Source organism: Gadus chalcogrammus, chromosome 4 (assembly GCF_026213295.1).
Source record: "Gadus chalcogrammus isolate NIFS_2021 chromosome 4, NIFS_Gcha_1.0, whole genome shotgun sequence".
NCBI lineage: Eukaryota > Metazoa > Chordata > Actinopteri > Gadiformes > Gadidae > Gadus > Gadus chalcogrammus.
In genome coordinates, this window is record NC_079415.1 from 15,396,956 (window position 1) to 15,423,976 (window position 27,021).

At 44.5% G+C, this 27,021-nt stretch overlaps 1 pseudogene; it reads left to right on the top strand.

Annotated features, from left to right (window-relative positions):
• The first annotated feature begins 217 nt into the window (after nt 1-217).
• Nucleotides 218-27,021, top strand: part of LOC130380608 (netrin receptor UNC5D-like) — a 46,876-nt pseudogene continuing 20,072 nt past the window's right edge.

Below are 27,021 nucleotides of genomic sequence, written 5' to 3' on the forward strand. Positions count from 1 at the left end.
TCAGAACCAAAAAAAGCCTGGAGAAAGAACTGGAGAAAGAAATCTGTATTTTCTTTGCACCAACTAGGGATGTAACTGTTACCGGTGTGACGGTAAACCCTGATATAAATGTTGTCAATAACAATTACCGTTTTCACTTCAAATACAATTATTATCAGAAGCTGCAAGAACATATAAGAAAAAAGTTCCTGCTAAAGGCAGCAATACGTCGAATCTCATGACCATCACCCACAACTGTGTAGCCAATGCAAGGTAAGTTAACGTCGACGTTTTAGCTGAAATGCATGGTGCAGTGGGTCTTCGGTTGAGGGAGAATGCAATGATCCGTATGTATTAAGAAGGCATCTAGCTGCTTGCTAACAGCTAATATTCTAAGTTAAACAGCTAAACTTTCATTCACAATGAGACAGTGAAACAGTGAAAACAAGGCATTATTGATGTCTTAACATTTGGATTTGATTACATATGATTGTAGTAGTTATTTTTGTAATTTATTTATAGTGGCTATTTATTTTTAATGCACAATGCACTAATTTTTTTAAAGTTTACTTGTACAGTGTTCATGTGTACATTTTTACTTTTTAATAAAAGAACAGAAGTATATAATAAGACAAGTGGTGTTTCTTTCATTTGTTTACACATTGTTCTTTACGTCTTGAATGTTTGGATTAAACCTGCACTACTGTAAGTGTTTCTGACAAATAAGCTGTTTACACGCCTAACACTGTTACACTTTTTTTAACTATTTCAGTTTGCGTAGGCCTATCACTGCTTTCTGAACATATTGAACACACTTTTAAAAATGCCGCGATAATAGAAAACCAGGATCATTTTGGTCACAATAACCATAAGCTTAAATTTTCATACTCTTACATCCCAAGAATCAACCAAAGATAATAAGAGATGGTTGAAATTCCTCCTAGTTTTTCTTTTTCTTTTTTTTTTCAGTTTAATTGAATTTTCATGGGGTAATAATTCTCTTTTTTTGCGTTGAACAACTGGATTTTTGAAGGTCACAGCTTGTTTTTGTCCTCCTCTTTGATTCAGCCTGCCCTTCAGTCAGGAAAACGTTGGTCAGAGGACGAACTTCAGCCTGTCTTTGTGTAGTCTACACCTTGGTTGTTTCTCACACACACACACACACACACACACACACACACACACACACACACACACACACACACACACACACACACACACACACACACACACACACACAAATGACTAACAGATGGCATTCCCTGTGACCTCTACATTCATATGGATGTAGAACGTAAAGCTATTGGTACATTCATAACTCAGTGTTTGTAATCCCAGAGCGAGGGACAGGGCCCACTCCCCCTAAAAGGAATCCCAACACACTTCTAGGTCAACCATATGTTAAAAGGCTCATTCTGTTCTGACCTCGCAACCAGCCGTTCATCACTGGCTCGCTGTACCACTTAAGAGGGGGGGGGGTGAGAATACAGAATAATCTCAAAACCCGATTTAATGAGTCGGGTCTCTTCATACGAAACTCGTCGAGTCAATTTTATCGCGTGTTTCTGGAGAGAAACAATTAGCTTAATGGCTTCGCCATGCGATTAGCATTCTCCTTGTTTTCCATTTTTTTTATGCTAATGAGTCGGCGGCGCATTAAGAGATGAAATTATATTTAGAGCGTATCTTGTTTCTGTAATTTGACACGTTTCAGAGTTCAACAGTATTAAGTGGACAAACTGTAGGAGGGATGTGTTTTGATCGTTATGGAAATTTAATGGGTAGAGTGCTGCCGTCCATTGGTTACTTCGAAAAAAGATGCGACCTCAAGAGGTCATGTGATTGGTTGAGGTAATATGGGCCTCTGCTCAGACTGCTTTGGCCGTGACAAAAATCTGATTTGGTTTCAGTTTATGTAAAAGAAACATAACATGGGCGCAGGATGGGTGATTGACTCCCAGTGTAAGGGTTTGGGGTTCAAACCAGTGGTGTAGTTGGGATTTTTTTGGTGGGGGGACTATGTACGATATCTTCAAAAGAATACCGTGTTTATGCTCGCTCGCAACCATTCAGAAGAAGTTTTAGGTTTGTTACTACTAGAAACTGTATGAACATGTTTAATAATAATGCTTCTTTCTCACTACCCCACATATTACAACAATAGGCCTACCTACAGGTCTAGTAGGACTCAATTAATGGACTGCATCAAATGGGTCAGAAACGTACAGAAATATACGTAAGAGATAACGAGTGACAGAAACCGCGGGGCTCGAACACCAAGAACACAGCTGGACATAATGAGTCGTTATTAAAGGTGACAGCCGTTTCATTAACGAGGACACACGGGGAGAGCTAGAGGGCAGGGAGTCCCTGGAAATGACACGCAGAAGTACCATATGATGTGGTAAAACATGTAGTTACTTGGATTTTGTGTTGATCAAACTGCTTGGTTGAAAAATAACAAAAATAACATACTTATCAGGAATATGCTGGGAGTCTATTCAAAAGTTAGACTTTAGATGAATCATTCTGATAGCAGGCCCGCTGAAATCTGGCTGAACGGGCATTTCGATTTATTTTTTCTGTATTTGTTTCGACCAACCATGTAGATTGAGGCGGGGATCTGTAAGCCGGTTAACAGCAACACAAACTCGGCCAGCACTAGTAAAGTTCTCCTGTTTGAAAAGACAGTTACGCTTAAACATCCTGTCCAGACACCGGCATTGTTCGTTAAAGCGTATATTAATTCTCTAATCATAACCGGGTGGACTGGCCACTGTAGATACACACTTCTTCAAATCCTCCTCTGGAAGCTTGAGTCCCTCGCGATGGTCGTATATGAAAATCTCTCGTCACAGAACCACAAGGCGTGAATCTGCCCCCTTTCAGTCATTGGCTTCCGGCCCGGCTCTGTCCCGCCTCCCACCCATCAGTCACCACAGTCTCCTTCCTTCTCCATCCAGGGGTGAAGTTCCGCGAGGTCCTGATTAACGTGTCGCGGCAGCAGGTGGAGGACTTCCACGGGCCCGAGGACTACTGGTGTCTGTGTGTCGCCTGGAGCCACCTGGGGACGTCCAAGAGCCGCAAGGCCAGCGTCTGCATTGCATGCGAGTGGGGGAGGGGGGAGGGGGGGTTGTGGTGTGTGTGTGTGTGTGTGTGGGTGTGGGTGTGTGTGTGGGTGTGGGTGTGGGTGTGTGTGTGTGGGTGTGTGTGTGTGTGTGTGTGTGTGTGTGTGTGTGTGTCCTTGTAACTGGTGTCCCCTGACCCGCTCTGCTCTGCTGTTTCCTTTCAGACCTGAGGAAGAACTTTGAGCAGGACCCCCAGGGCACCGAGGTGCCTCTTAAGGGCATGATCGTGCTGCACTGCCGGCCCCCAGAGGGCGTGCCATTGGCCGAGGTACGGCCCCTCCCCTTTGTCCCCTACCTCCCCTCCCTCCCCCAACCCCCCCCCCTCCCCCCTCTACACCTACAGCCTGAACTTCAACCTCATGTCTTCGCACATGATGTGTACATAAAATCAACAGCAGTTGTGGGGCTGGGTTTAGCTATTTTTTGATGTACTGGTTTAGGAACCTTATTATTTCTAATGTTACACAAACACAAACACACACACACACACACACACACACACACACACACACACACACACACACACACACACACACACACACACACACATGAGCGCACACACACACCTCCTCCCCTTTGCTGTTAGTTAAGACCAATCAGCTTCAAAAGCACAGTTCGACCTTTCCACCTGCCCCAGGACACAGAAGAATACATTAGTGATGTGTCAGTAATACATCAGTAATGAAGTAATGCATCAGTAATAAAGTAATATATCAGTTTATATAGTAATAAATCAGTAATAGATCTTTGATATCTTAACGCATAACAGGGCTCCAGACTAACTTTTTCTTTGGGTGCACCAGCACGTATTTATGGTGCACCCAAGTTTTCAGTTGTTGATGGGGGGGGGGGGGGGGGGGGGCGGGCGTTGGACCGTGCCTGCCTTGCGCTGAGCTGTTGACGGGGGGGGGGGGGGCACCGGGGCAGCTGCACGGTTGCACCGTCGATATTTACGCCATGATTAATAATATTTCGACCATTAAATAAATGCCTTAAATAAATGCCGAATCTGTATCTCTCATAAGAATATCGTCAGACAATGCCAAGGGATCGGTTCTGTCCCCGAAAATAACCCTCTGTCTCCGGAGAGACGCTGTACGATAAGTGCGCCGAGGTCCATGAGAACACCCACAAATGGTGACGCCAATATCGGAGGAGGGGCTAGGAAGCTGCGCACGCCGATATAAGTAGCCGATCTCCGGGTAGACTCGCTGAAAAGCTGCTCCCGTCCCGACCAGGTTTGGTGGCGAGCGTAAGTCACCATGGTGATACAGCGACGCTTAAAGAGATCGACTTTCATGGAACAGCTAACCCAGGCTTTCAGCTCAACATACCTCGCTAACCCTCTAATCGAGCTTCGTAGTAAAGGGCCCTGGATTGGGCTTCGCGGGTTTGTTTACCGGCGGTTGCTATTGTTACCGGTCTTGCGTGTTCCAACGGTTTATTAGGTATCTAATAAATCGCTGTCTAATCAATACTTCATTCACTGCCTCTTCCGTGGTCATTACAATATTATGAATAGACTGCTCTGTATAAAAAAAAATAATAATAATTATACCAGATACATTTTCAGTCGCACCGGTGCGCCCAAATGAAATATTTGGTCGCACTACCGCAAATTCTAGGCGCATGTGCGCCCAAATTAGGCGCACTCTGGAGCCCTGCATAAGTAATATCTCAGTATTAAAGTAAAGTACCAGTAATATAGTTGTATATCAATTATAAAGTAATACATTGGTAATATAGTAATATGTAAGTAATATAGTAATCCATCCGTAATATAGTGATATATCATAAATATAGCGTCAGTGATATCTAAACCCCAAGCATTGTTTATAGTCTATGTTGCAGCAGAAGGAATTTCTCGCAAAAACGTATTGAGATGGATCTCTCTCTCTCTTCATCCCCCACTTCCTTCATACTACCTTCCTGTTTTCCTCATTCTGTCCTCTCTCCCTCTCTCTCTCTCTCTCGTTTTCTCCACCTCACTCTAAACCTTTCGCTCCTTTATTCTCTCTAATTATTTCTCCTCCTCTCTTAGACCCTGTGTCGCTCTGTGTCTCTCTTGCTCTGTTTGTCTCTTATCTCTCTTCTCTCTGTTTCTATCTCTCTCTGTCGCTCTCTCTCTCTCGATTAAAATTATAATGGCATTGATATCTGTGAGGATTATGAAACAAAAAGCGACAATATTAAATTGCTCCACGCTGAGCTCCGCCATACAGCCGGCTCTCCATCTGTCACTGGACGCGTGCTGAAAGATGTATCAGACTGCTACCTTTTTGTTTGTGTTCGTGTCTGTGTGCAATGAAAGATTCACAACACACAAATGGAGTATTGGTGTACACACCACCCCCCTCCTGACAACCCAATAGTACAACACCTCATGCATCATTCATAGAAACTCAGGCAAAAAAAAGACAATGTTTTCAGTAAATAATTCAACAACAAATATGTCCCTTCTCTGGGTATTGCCATAACGATACCCTTTACAACCAGGAAGGCTTTGTGGTTGTACCTTCCCTAACCCGCCTCCCACACTGGTTTGAGGGTGTCTGAGACGTGGATACTGTGGGAGTGGATCAGGTAGCTCTGGGACAGTGGGGAGAGGGGGAACAGGAATCTTAACAAACAGTCGGAGAACAAGGACCATGATGCTATGTTTTGTGGCGGGATGGTGCAGGGCAGTGGTTCCCAACCTTGGGGTCGGGACCCTACTCGGGGTCCCCTGAGAGGCACATGGGGTCGCGGGAGATTGCAGAAGTAAGCTTTAGATGTTTGATTATCCATTTTAGCAAACCTTTTTAATCTCATAGAAGTCCTAATTATAGGAAATAACTGCCTCTGGACTCATAGCCAGGAGCAAACTGCCTCTAATCATTTAGTGTGTGGTAGAGCGATGCGATGAACTTCTCCAGGACATAGATATTATAATAGTTTTTTGGAGGTAAAAACAATCTGTGTTCACAGAAGTTGAAGTTGGGGGATGCCAACATTTCCAGAGCTAGAAACGGGGTCAAGGGCCAAAAAAGTTGGGACCAATTGGTGTGGCTGTTTCACACCCAGCTGAATGGTTCTGGCTTTGATGTTGGCAGCCTCCCCTAATCGCCCTTGTGCGAGAGGCCAATCGCTGACCTACTGTTGACATATAACTGTGTTCAGTCTGTAGAGTGCTTCGGATACAAGTGTCCCTTACTGACTGAGTCATTCAGAGTCCTAAATATTCAGAGACAGGTTTAGTGTCTTTGCTCCAGGTTCTGGCATCTGCTGCAGCGGTGGGCGATTTGTTTAATTGCTCAACTTTATTTAAGCCCAAGACTTATTTTGTTCCAGGGTCTTGCATCTCTTGTAGCATTGTGATCATTCGTTTAAATGCTCATCACAATGGTCGACTGAACCACATTTAAATATTCAAATGTTTGCTTTTTTCACAAATATCAATTAGAGTTTCAAGTTTTTTATTGATAAAGCTCCTTCTCTCTCTCTCTCTCTCTCTCTCTCTCTCTCTCTCTCTCTCTCTCTCTCTCTCTCTCTCTCTCTCTCTCTCTCTCTCTCTCTAACAAATCAACAAACATCAATTTCCATCCATTACCCTAATTACCAGCCGTGGGGTTTTGCACCCAAAAGGGATTCATCATTAATAAATTCTTCCCAAAGTTCACCCAAAGCACTTCAAATGTAATTATTATGTGATGAACACAAACATTTCAGACGGGTGGGGGGGATGGGATTTCACCCCAAGGACACAGAGAAGATTGTGACCTATCCTGATGTGGTTCAGAGTGCCCTCCTGGTGTCATTCAGATTGGCTGGATTTGTTGATCTGATTCCTGAAACTCATCGCAACATGGGGGTGGGTGGTGTGAGTGTGTGTGTGTGTGTGTGTGTGTGTGTGTGTGTGTGTGTGTGTGTGTGTGTGTGTGTGTGTGTGTGTGTGTGTGTGTGTGTGTGTGTGTGTGTGTGTGAGGTTTGGAGAAGGCAGAGCAAAGCATAATTTCAATCAATGTTTTTAGTAACGGGAAAATGCAATCTTACCATACCTATGTAATTACCTTCCTGTCACTTCCACTTCCAACAGAACAGAGGCAGAGACTTTGGGCCCACAGTCATGGAGTTATTAGTTATTATCCTCCCACCGGGAAAAAGGTAATTATTCAGATGTTTTTTGGGAGCCTCGCCTTGTCGGTCAAGGTGAAGCTACAACGCAGGCTGGTAAAAAAACCAGCATATATTAGCATTAGTTCACACCGCTTTGTACCAGATTTAAATAATAACAGTACTAGTATTAAACGTTGCTATTTCGGCTATTCACAGACGGTCTAGAGCGATTCTGGAGTTCAGAAACCATTATTTTGTAGATGAATTCTGTATCGTTGTGTGTTAGCTACCACCTGTAGCAGCGCAGCTGGACTGGGATGGAGGTCAACGGGTCAAGCTGTCCATCGTTTGAACCCATCCAGAACCAGAACCCCTGTAGGCTTCTGTTCCCCAGCAAAGCCAGCTATCATGGCAACTATCATGGGCAGTGATCCATACACGCCAGCTTTCTGACACAGATGTTTGATTACAGAAAGTATTTGTTTATTCACAGGAAGTAGTGTGTGTTTTGGATGGAGCCGGGGTGTCTTTTGAAGTGTCAAACTGACGTGATGAGTTGGTGAGTGTGCAAACGAGTCCTCTGGGGAGCTCCGGGATGTCTTTAATCATAGTTGGTGCATGGATATGAAAGACTCCCCCCCCCCTTAATATTATGAAAGAGGACACCTGCTCTTAGATTAATCAAATGATCAATCGCCTAAGTGTCAGAAGGAGGCCTCATTAGTTGAAACTTGATGGATCCGTGGACTGATGTGGTTTTATTTTTTGTGCTTCCAAAATATCGTACAGTAGGGTTGTAACGGTACACAAAAGTCACGGTTTGGTACGTACCTCGGTTTTGAAGTCACGGTACGGTAAAATTGGTACCGTGGGAAAATTAAAAAAAAACTGGCTTGTTTGTCAACAACAGAGAATGGCCGTAGATCAGCAGCAATGAAAACACCAATAGACTTGGTTATGGCATTTGCCCGTTCTGAATTCCCAGACAGGGGTTGTTGAAATAGTGTCTTCAGCTGTGTTAGCACAGCTCGTTTTTTTTTCACAGCAACAGTAAGACAGTAACACCTGGATGGTGCCGTTTCAAATGCATGTGCATGTGCGTGCAGCAGATATATTGCTTTCATTACTATTTGGTTAGAATGATTTAGTTTTGTTTGTAACCATTCATGGGGTATGGGCTCTTAAGTGAGAAATAATCATGTTTCATACTCGATAGCAGACTTAACTATAACCGTCGATCAATAATCAAAACGGTAATCTTGTAAATCCAATCCTGATCTTAGCAGGTAGGAAGAATGTTTGAGGGCCTGTTTCATCTTGTGATTGTAGGGGGACTCAATCTTTGCTTTTCTACGAGGTGGATTATATTTTAAACCTCCATCCTAATACCCATAAAACAATGATTATTTTTTTTTACGGAAGGATTGAATGGCTTTGAAACGATTTCTCGCTTCTTAAACAATGCGGCATTCTGTCTGGTGCCACACAGCAGGCCTCATCTTAGTGTCTGTTCAATATTGAATATAGGTCAGTGCCTCTGTGTACAGGCCATATTAACCTCAGATAAAAAAAGGCTTGTAAGTAGAATGACTTTTTCGCACAGGCTCGTGGTTCATAAAGTAATGAGATCGACTGGCGAAAGTACTGAGCTTCCCGTTATTATATACAAATGAATAATCGTAACGCAAGGTTTGTTTGTGGAATGTCCAAACACAGGTAGCTCCTCCAATGATGTCAGATGTTTAATATTCTTCAATATTAAATATGCATCAGGAGGATGTTAATCCGAGTGATTATTTTGAAATGGAGCTGGTTACTAATTACAATGATTGCTTCATCTAATTATTTCAATCATGTATCTTCCCACCAACAATATAATTTCTTAATGTATTCACCATCTCCAAGGCAACACGTTCAACTGTTTACCGCAAAGTTAACCATTAGCTTGCACAAGTAGGTTGTCACAAGAAACTATGATTAGTAGTACACATCTTAGCCTCACCAGATAAGATAGCATTTGGGTGGCGATGGTGACTTCGATAAACAAATCACTGGGACTGAAATGAATAATCACAAATAACAAAAAAACTTTTGAATTAGATCAGTGGAGCTCTATGAACGAGTGGTGGGTAGCTTAGTGAGTGTTGTCAGTGGAAAGATTATGTTGTTTTAATGTATTCCCCACAACTGTTTCCGTATGAGAAAAATACAGCTTAGCTGTAAACATCCATCAAAGTAAAAATTTGGCGCAAAACAGTGCAAACGAGATTTGTACTTTCTTCCCTTGTGTTGTTTAGCCTCTCTGAATACGTATGTGATGTCAGAGAACAGGGGGACTCATTCCAGTTTAGATGTCTTATTGAAATACATCAGCTCCGTAGTGTTTGACTTTGTAATCGTTGCTCTTCCATACAAACGTAATTTCTCTGAGTACAGTGAGGAGGGGGGGGGGGGGGGGGGGGGTGAACACAGTAGGGAGAAACGGTCAGAGGTGTCAATATGGAGATTTTCTTTATGTTCCGTGATGACAGTTAGATATAGGACAGCTCCCACAGCATCCGTCAGAGAGGAGTATAGAAGGGCGGGGTGGGGGGGGGGGGGGGAGTTTGAATGTGCAAACGGAGGTTAAAAATAGACGGTGGCTGGGGAGGGAGAGAGGGAACTGTACGGAGCCCGCCCGCCCGCAAGACTATCAATGACTGAGAAGAAGAAGGAAATTAAAGGCCTGATGAAAGACTTGTGGCCCATCAGAAGAAGTAAACAGAAGCCGGACACTTGTGACAACGCGCCCCCTGCTTTATTGATTGCACAGCTCAACTTTTCTTTCGGGGTGCTGCGTAAGAGCAAAGCAATCTCAGAGTGTGTTGGCTGCTGTTATATTCCCTCGGCAAATACACACTCCCCAGCACACACACGTAGACACACACACACACACACACACACACACACACACACACACACACACACACACACACACACACACACACACACACACACACACACACACACAAACACACAACAGACACAAACACACATCGACCACACACACTAGCACACATACTCAAAGAACAGACACAGACCACGAAGCATACACACACAAACACAAGGAACACACAGAATACACACGCAGACACACACATGTAAACAAATGCAAACAAACACACACACAGACACACAAACACATGTACACAGGGATCACAAACACACAAAGAAAACACAGAAGATCACGAAACAAACACACACACAGAAGAAAAACAGAGCCCACATGCACACCAACACGTAAACACAGTGACATCCACATACAAACACACACATTCTCTCCCTCTCACACACACAATCTGTCACACAGACATTTGTACAATACACACATGTGTGTGGACACACACATACACAAAGCAGAACAACAAAGACACAAACACCTCGAGAATAATTTGACTTTTTAATCCTCAAACACACAGCCATAAATCAACAGGCCCCTCCCTCTGGAGCCCAAAGTCAGTCCCCTCAATGAAAGGCTCAGGCCAACGACGCACTAATAGCAATATACAGAGCCAGTCAGGCAAGCGGAGCAGCCAGGTGATCTCTGCATGCTCACGCCGCATTGTTTATGAGGGGGATATGGACGTTTTTCTTTCAAATTTGAATCTCAAGGTGTAATCTTTCAGTAAGGTTATAATTATATCATTGCAATTAGAATAAATGTTAGTTGTGTGAAATCCCTGGTTTGTTGAGCTCCTGTGTGAGTATTCAGGATGTGTTTGGGAAAAGTGATGATGGTGCTTTTTTCAGAGGAGCAGGAGAGCGACTGAAGGACCCGGGCCGTCGGGTCACACAAGTTCCAAGAACAAAGCCTGGGTAAACCTGTTCTTCCTATCGCCGACAATGCCTGTCAACTGATCAAACAGCCTCAAATCCTTACTTCCTTCTTAGGTATTGTCTAATCTGCGTTGTTGGAAGTCGACATTGATCCTGGCTGATGTAGACTTCAAAGAGCCACAGGCCCGTTATTGGTTTGGACTGCAGAATCAATCTTTATGACTAATTCAGGGCGATCTTGTTCTTTTTCACAAAAACAACTCAGTTGAGCCGATAAAAGTCAGCAATCCCATGCATATGTGCGGGTTCTCGTGCAAAGTATGCAGTAAACTTCAAATTGAATAAAACACTGGTTTATTGTTATGCAGCAGGGCTGATCTTTTAGACAACAATAGAAATCTACCTATGAGCGTTTACATTAGCCGCTCACAAACGTGCCCGTGGCTGGAGAAGAGCACCAACTCCCTCAGTTTCATGAGAAAGGTCTAAAAACAAAAATTCTGACTGGCTTTCATCATTTTAAATGTGCTGCAGGGACGAATTTAAAACGATCATTCAAGGGTAATTTGTTAGGAATGCCATCGCTATCCGTCAGCTATTAAAAAGAGAAACTTGCTCTGAGAATATCGCTCCTGGTTGTCTGCTCCTGCCTCTGTACGTGACTAAAGTCCACGCCCGGCTAATTTCTTACGTATCTGGGAATCTCTTCCCTTATTGGTTGAGGGAATCCATCTGACCTGTCATTCCAATGGGCACACACGGCGTATCAAGCTCCACCACAGGTGATCGAACGCAAGACTTCTCAATGGCGGAGAGGGATGGGGCAAATCTTGCTCTGTTCTGCTCGCTCTCGCTTTCTCACACCTCAAATCTCACAGCAGCTTTAACAGCGTTCTCCCTCCACCCCCGTCTCCGCTGTCTGCAGGTATCCTGGCTGAAGAACGACGAACCACTGAACAGGGACGCTAGGGTCAGCGCGAGAGCCGACCACAACCTCATGGTCTCCGAGGCACCGCTGTCCGACTCGGGCAACTACACCTGCCTGGGGAGCAACATCGTTGCCAAGCGGCGCAGCGGCAACGCCGCCCTGGTCATTTATGGTGAGCTAGGTTCATGTTGCCGTATCAACGGCACGTCCAAAACGCTTAAAAAACACAAGTGAAAGGCCACAACACAAATGCAATAGGCAGTAAATACAGCTCTATTAATTGTCATGAAAATAATCCTCTATTAAATTGAATTATTTTCATCACAGCATAATGTTAATCCATTTGTTTTTGGGTTTCTGTCTTCCCAGTGAACGGCGGCTGGTCTCTGTGGACCGACTGGTCGCTGTGTAACGTGCGCTGTGGGCGGGGCTTGCAGAAGCGCTCGCGCACCTGCACCAACCCAGCGCCACTCAACGGAGGGGCCCTCTGCGAGGGCATGTCGGTGCAGAAGAGCAACTGCAACACACTCTGTCCAGGATGAGCCCCACCACACACACTCTGTCCAGGTGAGCTCCACCACACACACTCTGTCCAGGTGAGCTCCACCATACACACTCTGTCCAGGTGAGCTCCACCATACACCCTGTCGAATGAAGCATGTTAAAGATCCCATGGCATGAAAATGTCACTTTCTGAGGTTTTCTAACATTAATATGAGTTCCTCTGGACTACCTATGCTCCCCCAGTAGCTAGAAATTTTGTTGGGTGTATAACGAGCACTAGGCATAAGGGGAGATGCCACCTCCCCTTTCTATGCCTTGCCAGCCCAGAGAATTTGGCCCGCCAATAAGCTAAGTGTGTGTGTTTGTGTGTGTGTGTGTGTATGTGTTGTTGTGTGTGTGTGGTGTGTGTGTGTGTGTGTGTGTGTGTGTGTGTGTGTGTGTGTGTGTGTGTGTGTGTGTGTGTGTGTGATTACACACACTGTAACGCAAGTGTACCCTTCTTTTTTATTTGGGTAACCGTTATTGCTCATAACAGCCGTGTTATGGCTCATAACACGTCGGATCTTTGACGTCTCTGGTATTTCCACAACGAGGCTGTAGTTGGGGTTATCTCAGCCATCGTTGAGCCCCGCTGCCCGCAAGGCACCACCGCCGCGACACCACTGCCCGCTGCCGCAAGGCAGCAACGCAAAGCACCACCACCCGGCAGCGGGCAGCGGGCAGCGGGCAGCAAACGGTTCAGTCTACTTCAGATTGATGTTGAAGTGGAAGAACCAGAGACTTCGGAGAACCCGACACAGTCGTTTGTGGTTCATAATATCGTCTGGGGGAGCAAACTGATTTTGGCCGGGATAATATCTATAATCTGATGTGTATTATATGATTGTATTTGGATATGGAGCTCCAGGACTGTAATGCAAGTGTTGTACACTTCTTTGTTATTTGGATATCCGTTATGTTGGTGTTATGACGCATAACACGTTGGTTCTTTGACGTCTCTGGTATTTCCACAACGAGACTGTAGTTGGGCTTATCTCAGCCATCGGAGGAATTGGGGAAAAGGAACTTTGGCTTTGACTCTCTGAAGTACATGAACCAAGACATGGAGGAGAAAGGGATTGTTGCCCACGATTGTCTCCAACTTGAGCCCCGCTTCCCGCTGCCCGCTATCGAGGGACCACAGCCTCGGCGCTGCCCGCTGCAAGAGGCGATGGTGCCTAAACAAACGCCAAAACACCAAACGCGATTACCACCATTGCATGTCTTTACCTTTTGTGGAAGAGGGAGAGACGTCGGAGGACCCGACGCAATATATTCATAATATTGTAATGACCACGGAAGAGGCAGTGAATGAAGTATTGAATAGACAGAGATTTATTAGATAGACCTACCTAATAAACCGTTGGAACACACAAGACCGGAAACATAGCAACGCCGGTAAACAAACCCCGAGAACCCCAATCCCTATGAGAGCCCCCCGCGCTACGGCCATCCGGAGGCGCACAGAGCTGTTGGCCGTGATTTTATATACACATATTATATTATATACTATTATATTATATATAGAGCTCCTGGAGTCGCAGCGGCAACATTCACTTTCTCCTCCATGCTGCAGTTCACCCCCGTCTGCATTGCACTGAGTTTGACGGTTGAACGCTGATTGGCTGTTACGTTACACATGTGACTCAGTGGCCACGCTGTTGAACGCTGATTGGCTGTCATCCCTCTCTCATGTTGGCTCGTTCGCTCACTCTCTCTCACGTTGGCCCTTCGTTGTTCGCGCTTTCCGTCTTGTCCCTTTCTCTTCCCTTTTCATCACTTTCTCTGGACTCTCCAATATCTCCCTCTCCCTCCTTCTCTCCCAAACTTTCTCTTGCTTTTTCTACAAATGCTCTCTCTCTCTCTCTCTCTCTCTCTCTCTCTCTCTCTCTCTCTCTCTCTCTCTCTCTCTCTCTCTCTCTCTCTCTCTCTCTATATTATATAAATATATATAAAATATATATATATGTATTCTAATCAATGAATGTGAATGGATCAGACCCAGAATCAACCACCCAGGAGATTGGCACCCATCTCATATCACTACCAGATGTGGAGCCGTTCCAAGCTTTGGGTTTCGGTCTTCTTGTGTGAAACGTTCCACGTCCCACAAATTAGTCTTTCACAAAGGTTAGTCATGCAACACGTTATATTCAGTCATATTATGTCATATTCTCACTTTAATATATTTTTAAGGGGAGCATACATTCCATAATTATTGAACACAGTTTAAGTAATCTAGACAGCAATAAATAAGAACGTATTAATATATACTTAATAGTTGTGGTTATGTTAATATTTTGATTTTGAAGTTCCAAATGCCTGTTGTTTCCATGGATATCCATTGGCTTATATTCCGTGACTCAAAATTCTTCGAGCTCTTGTTTTGGCTCCAAATAGCGATATCCTCAGCCCATCAGATCAGAGCAATCGGCAAAAACAAAAAGATTCCTCTCCACAAATGGATTTCAACCAAACAAAATACTCTTACATCATATCCCTTCATTTCCTTCTTCATCTTCTTCTCCCTAATCTTCTTCTTCTTCTTTTCTTCTTATTCTTCTTCTTCTTCTTCTTCTTCTTCTTCTTCTTCTTCTTCTTCTTCTACGCTGGTACCTCACTACAGATCTTCCGATACCATGTTTCCCTCCCGATACCGATTCCGATACCTAAACTATGAGTGTGTTTTTTTTGGGGGGGGATATATATCAGCTGTATACTACTAACCCAGTATGGGAATGATATTATTGCTATCATTGTTGAATGGCCTGGCTCAGGTTAAACCATTTGTAAAAACACGAATAAATTCGTACAGAATCTAGCATTGAAACTAAATGACTAAGCTAAATGTCAAATAGAATATAAATAGAATGTAAATATATGTACAGAGAATTAATTCTACATATTTCTTTCTTTAATTATGTAGTGTAACTGATAATTAGGTAATTTTTCAGTCAAACTAGATCATTTACATTTCTAAATTCATATTATAATCATGTATTTGTACTTTAGCGAGAGCTTCTATGTTTTTCGACTTAGTAGCTCGAAGGCACGTAGGTTGGGTATCACGCGTTTGCAACTTCCGACTTCCCAGCTCCAACCGATTAACGAACGCAGCATAACATCACGCGTGTTCGTGATGTTCTTTGCCTGTGTCGTAAATTAGCTAGTCACGTGATGGTGTCAGATCGGCACATAGACCAGCTTAATACCGATATCCAATACATGTCAATATCAGAGGGGTTTTTCCTGGATCAACTTCAAACCTCACCACACACACAGGACAAATTGCTCGCCTACTTGCAGTTTGCCACCACTGGTCAGACGTAAGGGTTCGCTGTTGCCTGACCCTTATTTCCGCTACAGACAGAACAAGGACTGGCCTAACCACTAAAGCCTCGCTCCCCCACGACTCCTCTCACAAGTAATCATCTCCAACTAGTTCCCTCTCATCATTCCCAAAATGACATAAAGAAGAACCTTCCTCTAGACACTATGAAAATTCCTTTTATTCTCTCTGTCTCTGTCTCTCTCTCTATCTCTGTTTCTGTCTCTGTCTCTGTCTCTGTCTCTGTCTCTCTCACTTGCTCTACATCAATTTCATGATCAGTTATCTGCCTGGAGAATTTTGGAGTTGCGGTTGTCAAGATTCTAATGAGCTGCTGTCACATGACCAAATGGTCAGTAATTGCCAGTAAAAAAATGTCACAGAGAAGGTTGATTGACTGCAGGCATGTATAATCCGTTAGTTAGTTTGTAAATAATGTCGTTTGTTGAATAACTCCTGCAAAGTAAGATTACATAAACCAGCCATTACACTGCCAGAAAATTATAAAAATTGAACTTTATATTGCAATAGATAAACAGCAAGTACTCCTTGAAGCCTCAACTAATCCAAACACACACTAGGGTCTCAATGCGTCCTGAATGTATGTACGTATATATATGTATGAATGTTTGTTTGTATGTATGTATGTATGTATGTATGTATGTATGTATGTATGTATGTATGTATGTATGTATGTATGTATGTATGTATGTGTGTGTGTGTGTGTGTGTGGTGTGTGTGCTTGTGTGTGTGTGTGTGTGTGTGCTGTGTGTGTGTGTGGTGTGTGTGTGTGTGTGGTGTGTGTGTGTGTGTGTGTGTGTGTGTGTGTGTGTGTGTGTGTGTGTGTATGTTTAAACGTACATATGTGTATCTATGTATGTACATACATGTATCTATCTATGTAAGTATGCATGTATGTACATACGTGTATGTATGTATGTAGGTGTATTTATCTAAGTAGGTATGTAGTGTATCTATGTATGTATGTACCTCCTTAGTGTGTGTATGGACCTCTCCCCCTCTCACGTCTCCCTGCGTGTTGCAGTGGACGGCGGCTGGGGCCCGTGGAGCCTGTGGACGGCGTGCGGTGTGGACTGCGGGCGCCAGCGGAGCCGGGACTGCGCCGAGCCCGAAGCGCGGCACGAGGGCCGGCCCTGTGACGGCCCCGGGCTGGGGGCTGACAACTGCACCGGGGGCCTCTGCATACAGAGTGAGTGGGGCCGGACATCTCTGAGGCCCTGGGGCCAGAGCGCTGGTAGTCTGGCTGAACGGAAGTGGACAGCGTCTATTGCCTAGCATCGGATTTCACTGCTACTCCTCCCTTTCCGGATGCTGGCGTACCCGTATTGTGCTCCCCCTCTAACCCGGAAAATTTGACGGCACAGTAAAGTTGGCATGTTTGGCTCTCGGTTGGGGTTGAGACATTTCTGACAGCCTCTGAACGTCAAGAAATTCCATCAAAATAATTTCCCTCCGGCACTATTCTGCATGGACACCGCTGCTGCTTCCCGGGCTTAGCCCCGCCCTAGACGATTGTGATTGGTTTAAAGAAATAAAAACAGGCCTGCCGAGTTTCCCCACGGATAGACGGCTCGAGTTACCGTGGTTCCAGACCATTCTACTTGCTGTAGTTTGGTCTGGCTTTGCGAGACTAGAGCGCTGGGCCTCTAGGGGCCGTTGGGGCTAAACGTCTTCAGGACGGAGACGCTATCTTACCCTCCTTTATGGATTCAGTGGTCCTCCAGGAGGGAGCAGGGGGAGCCTTTGGCTTTGTGGCCGTAGATTACACTTTGTAGGCAATCAGAGCTATGCTGTGCTTTATAGACACACACACGCACACACCCAAATGCACACTCATATAAATACCCAAATGCACAGACACATAAATATTCACACACACACACACACACACACACCACACACACACACACACACACACACACACACACACACACACACACACACACACACACACACACACACACACACACAAATTCTAATAAATGAGCACAACACAAACGTTCAAAAGCTTTGACGTGAGACTAAACCAGACGTTTGTTGTGTCCTTGTCATTGCAGATGGAAATCTGCTTCATGACATCAAGCCACAAGGTAGTTTCTCCCGGGAGATTGTTCTCCAGGGGGAGAGTTCTCCAGGGATAAGGTTCTCCTGGGTTAGGATTAGGGTTCTCCAGGGTTAGGGATCCACATGGCAGGATCAGGATACCTACTGAGTTTAAAGCTGTACAGCAACATACACAATTCAGCCCAACATGACCAAATGGGTAAACGTGATCACTCATATATATAAAGCTATATAAAATACCCTGTGTTCATATGTTCCTAGCATTGGTCAGCCCCTGGCAGTGTTGATGTTATTGAGCCACTCACGACCGTAACACAGTTATACAGAAGTGAGCGAACAGAAGTACTGCTGAGAACCCAGCCGGCCTCTGCTGCCGGCGGGTGTATGTATGTACGGTACATGGAAACCTTCCCCTGACGGCATAGTAAATGGAGCGCTGACGGAGACACGACTGTCAGTAACACTGATATGCAGCCGGTACACGGACCACTTCAATCCCGTTCTGACATCCGCCGGTGGAGCGAGGCCCTCTGCTTGTCTTTACGTGGAGCTGCCCTCTTCACATTGTTTCAGCGCTTTCCATAAAGCACGCGGCGATTATTCATATCGGTTTCACATTGCCTCCGTTTGAACCAATCGTAATCCCATTATGAGTTTTATCAAGCTACATTATTGAATTTGAATGCAGTATAAAAGCTATGTTTCTCATTATCCAGCAGTTCATCCTAGCCCATTTCTGGCCCTTAAAATGGTCTGCTTGATTTCATGAAGTCGGGTAAAGTCAAAGTATATCCATCTTTTATGCGTGATTGCAAATCCTACTTCTGATGCAGTATGATCATCATTATGCATCGTGGTGCATAATGATATCTATGTGAAAATGCTAAACTATGCATAAAAACATAAATTTAATGCATTGTGATCTAATATATTATCACAGGCATAATTGTGACGCATAATTGAAACAGGGCTTCAAGGAAAGTATATGATGATCCATTATTTTAAGGGTTGTAATTTAGAAAAGAAAGATTAGTTTTATGTAATTAGTATACACAACCCACAGGTCATCCCGATGGTGACCAAGGCCAAGTTCCAAGTTCACAGGGCTCCTGCTTCTAAACTCGGCTGTCCAATAGTCACAAGATCTTTCAAAGTCAGGTCAGGTTCTTTTTCATATTCACAATTAATGTCACAAAGGGCTCCGCACATGCCCGTATCAAACAAGATGAGACGTCTCTCTCCTCTGACACCCTACCCCCTGACCTGCCTGATAGCTTTGGGCATCCAACAATCTTCTAGTCGGCTAGAGAGGAATAGGTGACATTGTACCGATCAAAAAAGGCCAAGAGAGCATAAGGAATCGCAGGTCATCAAGTATGTTGTATTTAGTTTCAGTCTGAACCTACAGTCTGTAGTTTCAGACTACAGTCTGTGGTTTCAGATTGTATCAACACTATATATATTGTAGGCCTGTAGGAAGGTCTTGGTTTGGGTTTGAACCAGAAACTTTGGGCTCTGATTTAACAACCCCGCCACTAGACCAGGGGTTCCCAACCTTGGGGTCGGGGCCCCACTTTGGGTCCCCTGATTTGCAGATAGGGCCGCAGGAGATCACAGACATAAGTTATAGATATCTTAGGATCCATTTCAGCAAATTTAGCGTCCGGTATACAGAAACTCAGTGCCTAACGATTCATAGCCATCAGCTCATGACTACTAATCGTTGACTGTGTGGTAGAGTGGTGTGATTACGTACACTTGGATGTTGATATCCCCGGCAGATGTTGATTGGGTGAAAACTATTCGTAGATTCACAAATGTTAACGTTGGGGTCGCAAACATATTTAGAGCAAGAAATTAGGTCACGGCCCAAAAACAGTTGGGAACACCTGCTGTTGACTATACGTCCTCTCCTTTATTTTGAGAAACTGCATGACGGGAACATTCTGTAATAAAGGATCACTGATAGCAGGGAGGTACCTTATTCTGAAATGACATCAATCATTTGTCAGCGACTGTTTAATCTGCATCCCTGATTCAGTACATTATTAAGATCACAAAACTGAACTTTATCGCTACCCCTTCAACAACATCCATCACACATAAATCTCACTGATGAATGGCGTCGATCAAACTATCCTATTTCCGCTAAATATGAGCCACTTCTGCGATCAGCTCTTCGCATCCATCCCGTGCATTATGAACTACATGTCCATCATGTCTGCCAGATCTGCGTGTGTTAACGTCAATCACGGCTTATGCATGATGGCCTAAACAAATTGTTTGTTTGCCTATCTTTTCATCAAGTGTCTGTGTTTGTTTATCGGCGTCGGGCAACAGTTTAGACCGCTTCAACAGATGCAGCAACATCTGTGGAAACTTCCCCAGCCCTCAATTAACCTGTTACTGTAACACCAACACTGCACACTTGGTCTGAATTCTCCTCCCATAATGCCTCTGGCTACTTATCAGGCTTCCCCAGAAAAGTACACCTTTTCCTTTTTTCTTTTCTACAACGGAGCTCATTATTTTCTTGAAGAACTGAAGCTGGAATTCATTTCTCAGCTCTTTTTCTTGGTGGGGGGACGTGTCTTATGCTGCCACGCGCCGTTTGGATCAGCTCGACAGGGTAATCGCCGGAGATGAGCTAATTGAATGAATTGCTTCTGTCAGATGGTCCTTGTGGATGGCTCCGTGGCACCACACAGCAGACCCAAACACCGTTTGTGAAATGACATTCAGGTGTTGGGTTGATTAGAAGTGCTTTCCCTGTGTGGCTCCTCATTAGCACTAGCTTCTCACACTCCTCTCTCTCGCTCTTGCTCTTTCTCCAGCATACTACCACACACACACACACACACACACACACACACACACACACACACACACACACACACACACACACACACACACACACACACACACACACACACACACACACACATTCCTTAACGATACAATTTCAAACCAGCAGGAATAAAACCTAAAATAAAGTTGTAGGAAACCCACTGAAGCTTACACACAGTTCAGTCTTCTAGCAGACAAAACCTTTTATGGAGACAACAGGAATCAGTTTCAGTTGTTGGTTTACATTAAAACAGAATAATAGTTCTTTGTAGCATGATTAAATGAAAGGGTGTTTAGCAATCAGAAGCGTTCATATCTATAAAATCCCCCAAATGACTCAGCTTTTAACGCCTGTTCTTTTTATCTTTAATTCTTAGTATCCATTTTCCAACCGCTCTTCTCTCTCTCCCTCGTTCTCCTATCCCCTATCTTCCTCCCTTCCTCCCCCCCCCCCCCCGGTAGAGGTGGAAAGCAGCAGTGACGTGGTGTTGTACTCTGGGCTGAGTGCGGGGGTCCTGACGGTGGTGGTCCTGATCGTGGTGGTCACTCTGTACCGGAGGAGCCACAGCGAGTACGGCGTGGACGTCATCGACTCCTCCGCCCTCACCGGTGGCTTCCAGTCCTTCACCTTCAAGACTTCCTGCCAAGGTCAGCTCACACACACACACTCACACGCACACATGCACACACACTCACACAAACGCACGCACACACACACACGCACACGCACGCGTACACAAACACACACAAATGCCTGGGTCACATTTTTCAAATAAGGGTACATTAATGAACCCTTAAAGGGACTCTCACCTTTGTTGCATTGTTACACTTTTTTTGGATAAGGTTAAATTAGTATTAATAAGGTAATAACACTCTAATATGCAAGACAGACCCACCAGGAGTAAAAACAAACAATTATTTTACTCTCATAATATTTAGTGAAAACTTCAACCAATAAAATTCTTCGGACCGTATGACCTTATTGGCCGACAGACCTGTCTGTTTGCTGCATGGATATATAAGGTTTTCCGTCTGCTTCTTGTGGCGTATTCGGGCCCGCGTCATCAAGGCGCGTCCTCAAATAGAGGGTTTGTTTTGATTCCACGGCAGACAGTAGCGAGTAGCGTCCGTAGCGACTGACGATGGCAGACCAAAGTGGTCCACGGAGTACTGAAACTGCACCATTCAGTCCGATTAGGGGACTCATCTCGGACTCAGACTCACAGAGTTACCCTCCTCTGGAGCCTCAGGAAGACCTCCAGACTGTTGGCCACCAACTGCACCATTCAGTCCGACAAGGGGACCCGATTCGGCCTCAGAAGCCAAGTGGTCCCGCTCCCCTGGATGATTCTCAGGACCTCCAGACCGTTGGCAACCAACCGCACCACTCAGTCCGATTACGGGACCCATTTCGGACTCAGACGCTACGTTGTCCCGCTACTCTGTTTGTAATGCTCATACACCTTTCTTATACTCAGTGGGACCACTGTCCTTCAACATGGGGCCTCAAAACGGTATCACACGAAGCCCATAAAATTACAGTGAGCCACCTGCTAAATTTCTTGTTTACTAGACCCCTGGTAGATATTATGACCCCTGGGAGTCTAAACATAACCCATGGAAGTCTAAACATAACCCATGGGAGTCTAGCACTTTTGTACTGTAGCGACCCCGGGACAGTTAAATAGTTTTGTGTGTTATGTGTTACATTATATTTCGTTGTCCGCTATGCCAGTTGTTCTATGTGCATGTATTGTAATGTTCTTCTTGTCAATCAGCGTGGGGGCGAATCATTAGGTCAGCTGGGGGAGGGCCTTGGAAGAACAGGAGGGTGGGGGCCTGCACGCGAGTGAGACCGTGTTGGGGGTTGCCGGGGTAACCGGGGTTTGTTTTGTGTCGGTTTTCTGCCGTTGGTTACAATGTTACGGGTTTCAGTGACCTGGTTTTGGTTCATTAAAACTACCTTCAACTACTAATGACTCGACATCATTATGTCACCGGCGAGGTTGTTACAGTACTCTAAAAAATAGTAAAAAATAACGCTTAGTTTTGTACTCTAAAAAATAACGCTTAGGGGGTGGGGCATTGGAGGAAGGCGGAATGATTTGAATGTGCTGTAATTCTCAAATGCAACAAAGGTGAGAGTCCCTTTAAGTAACATTAGTAAAGTAATATGCACTGTTATATAGCATCAGCATGGGTTAACCCTAACCAACCATCAAATAATGTATAAATGAGTACCTTAGTTAACATATACACCATTATTAAGTTATTAACCGGACCATTAGTTCGTTAATACGTTTGTTTGTTAATACGTATTACTGCAATAACAAATTGTATTAGTAATTAGTTTATTAGTAATTTAACATGTGTCTTATGAACAAGACAAGTATGCACAAAGTCGAATGGACATTTGTTATGCCAACCCTGACCCCGTTATATCGTCCAATCAGGAAGTCCTAGGGTAACGACCAACGGGCTGCCTCCTGCCGGCCTCTCCAGCTTATAAAAGTATAAAACTCTGCCCCCCACCTGCTTCCTCAGTCCTCGTAAGGAGACGAAGAAGGACACGTTTAAGGGCGCCGCTGATGATCTGGTGTCTCATTATAATGACAGACCTGGCGCTTCGTCTCCCCATAAACCCCTGATGAATCAACAGCCCTGTTCACCAGAACCGCCAAAGTCTGCTAAGCACTGAATGAATTCATCACAACCTTGATTGGATGTAAAGAGAGAAAAGTCCTCCCAGGTCCACGACGCTCCATAAACGTAGAACTGTAGTGTTAAAATCCGCTCGATAAAACCCTGTGGGAAGCGGCGACTCCGGAGAAGCAAATCTAGGGGCAGGCGCTTGGGTCGAACCTCGAGCCAAATAATGATTGAGGCAAAACGAATGTGTCTCAGCCTGTGCTGTCTAAGGTTTTAAAGCTGCATATCTAACACAACACTTCATTTGACAAAAGTCTGCTCAGACTGCTCCGTCTCAGCACAACTCTTCTCTACTAACAGCTAGCGTTTTTGCCTCTGACTGGGATACGAACACGACGGCACTTAGGTTTTGACGGACAAGACAGGTCGCTCTCTCTCCTGTTATTTGATCACACGGTCGCTGGGTCCCTCTCCGTCTCGATGAGGGCTCTCCCTTTGCAAATAAATGGAAGAATAACAGCTGACTTTGGTAAAAGAAAAAAAGGGAGACTTCCAGGGATTTCTTTTGGGGAAAAAAACAACTCTTTCTTTAATATCCTCCTCGGAGAATCGAGCTGTCAAAAAAACTAATAGTCATCCACTGTCAGCATGAATCCCAACCTTCAGGTCGGGTGAGGGGCGTAGGTTGGTCCTTAGCAGCTTCTTCTTGTCTGTTGTGATGGAACCTGTTAGCGATGGACAATCTAAAGCTACAGGATGCTCGATACGTCGGCGAGGTCAAATCCCTGGCCTTAGCTGTGGCACTGCTGCTAGTACAACTGTAGCTTTGCCTGTCTGACAGGGTCGGGCCAGGGCGTCTAACACAGGCCTTGTTCTAGGACTAATCCACCACTATAGGCACTGCTGACCGAGAGCCTGATTCAATGTCTGCAAAGTCTGGACACAAAAAGAACATTTAAGAAGTTTGTTGGTGTACCCTGTGTTATGGCAGCTAGCTGGCTTTTGCTAGCTTCAACTTTTCATAATGTCAAAGTGTCTTCATTTACCCTGGCTCCAACCAATAGAGTATCACGATAAAGAGGCAAATAAAGGCAATTTTCTCAATGACTTTTATCAGTCTGTGGTCATGGTAGCTCTTAAAGTTGTAAGCGGAAATGACAAATAACAATGCATTAGTTGGACATTTTAACCCAATTTACATTTCTATGTAGCCTATAACATATAAGTGAGGTAGTTTAAAAAATATACCTTTAGTTTTGAAATGATAGGACAAATCGAACTTAAGATATCATAAATGTCAAATACGTGGCAGTGGGTGGGTTGGAATGATTCCCTGAGATAGACCCTGAGCAGGCCAAGAGGAATGCCTATTAAGAATTTGAACCAAAAACTACTTATTTTTGTTTAATTCAAAATATCCATTAATTTACTTATTAGTAAATTCAATTATAACCGGTTAGCCATGATACCATTTAACAAAAGATTGTCACATTTTAGTTGTTACGAAGTGGATTATGCTGTTTTCCACCAAGCTGATCAGTTCATTCCAATAAACTAAAGTGGTTTAAGAGCTTGAACATAATTAGATTTTTCTTATTGCCAAAACCAAAACAACAAGGTTTCTTTTGTATCCTGCTCACAAGATTGTGGTCCACTGAGGAATAAAGCTGAAATGTCCCATCGCTTTGGTCCAGGAGAAAATCTATGAAGAGCTAAGCCCTCGTCAAAATGTTAAACTAAACAGATATCTGTACCCAATTCTAGATTAAGACTGTTAATTCTGTTTACATATTTCCTATCTTTGTGCTCCAGTTATATACTTTAGTCCTATATGCTCCTACCAATATTCAATAAAGGGTCTTCTGGTATTTCTTTATTGGATCTTATGGGACTAATACAAATACTCTGTAAGGGAATACTATACTACTATATTGATCCCTAAAGCGAACAATTAGGCATCGCAGAAAAATATGAAGAGGAATTGAAGATGAGAAACACAACTATATGCAGTAGATCATATGTATATACAGTCGGATTTTACTCTATTTCCGTAGCGACATTGATTGGCTCAGGAGGTAGAGCACGTTGACTGAGAGGCTGCCCAGCCAATGGGTGGAGCTGATGGGTGGAGCTTGACCAGCTCCACCTTTAGGTTCAGCCTCATCCCCGGCTCAGGTCCAGTCAGTCCCCACCTCACTCATACCACTTGGTAACCCACCGTTCTATTAGCATCTAGCTATTGCCCCGGAGGGAGAGCTCTGTCTGGGCAGAAGATGACTGCGGCATCAGAGAGGGGGTTAAGCTTCTCGGACACTTATAGTATTACACAACAGTGTGTGTGGAGGAGTGGAGCTCGTTCTTGACAGCTGTTTATTTTGATGATCGCTACAGAGAAAGGATTATGCTTCCTGGACCCCTATAGTTTAACACTACGTTGTGTGTGGATGCGTGGAGCTCTGTATGAGCAGCGGCTTATTTTTGGTTTATCTCCGCCTCCGAGTGAGGGGTAAATTTTCTCAGTATAACGCCGCAGTGTGTGGCGCAGTTCATATACGACATTGTTCATTATAACGCTGGTACACAACACGACTACTAAAAAAGTATCACATACTTGTCATTGGTCGTAACACGTCCCCCACCATAACCCTAACCATGACTGGGTTGATGGGCTAGCCTAATCCCAATCAGCTGGACTAGCTCAAGAGAAGTGGAGCTGGACTAGGACAAGGCAAGCCCCGCCCATTTCGCTCTGCAGTGAGCACCATTTGGTTTGTCTGGCTACGAGAAGGCTGCTAGTTCGATCCCCGGCTCCTCCTTCATGAGTGTCGTGTGTCTCCGAGCAATACACCCATACATAAAATGAGCTGGCTGTTCCCTTGCATGGTTGACACACCTGTCGGTGTGTGTGTGTGTGTGAATGTGTGTATAAATGGGTGCATGAATGGGTAGATAAATGGCTGAATGTAAAACAATTATTGTAAAGCACTTTGCGTGGCCACTGGTTAAAAGCACTGTATGAATGCAATCCATTTACCACTCATCATGACACAACAGCAGCGCTGCCTGGTAACGGTGCCTGGTCCCGGACCTGTTTCTGTGTGTTGGGTGTGTTCAGGAAACCCCCTGCTGATCAACTCGTCCATGCAGCTTGACCTGAGCGTGTCGCGGACCTACACCAGCCCCATGTGCTTTCAGGACTCCATGGACAAGGAGCTGATGGCCGACCACTCCCTGCTGGACCCGCTGCCCGACATCATGGTCAAAGGTACGGCACACAACGCCTTTAAAGACGGTAGCAGGGCTAAAGGCAGCTCGCTGGGTTGGTGGTGCGAGCCGCTAGTGCGCTCAACACGTAGACGACGTGGCTCGCTGAGGCTCCGGTTTGATTCTGACTAAAGTTGTTCACTTTCTCTTTCAACCTGAAATGTTTGTCTGTATTTCCAGTCCTGTACATAAAGGTGCACAAAGCCTGTAAAAAAATAAATAAATGGAGAAGGTCACAAAGAAACTAACATTCATAAAGAAGGCCGCACAAAAAAAGCAATGAATTCCTGTCAGTTTTCTTTTCATCGCTCAGTGTCGGATAGCGTAAATATTTGCTCTGGCGCCGACCCTTTCTGCGC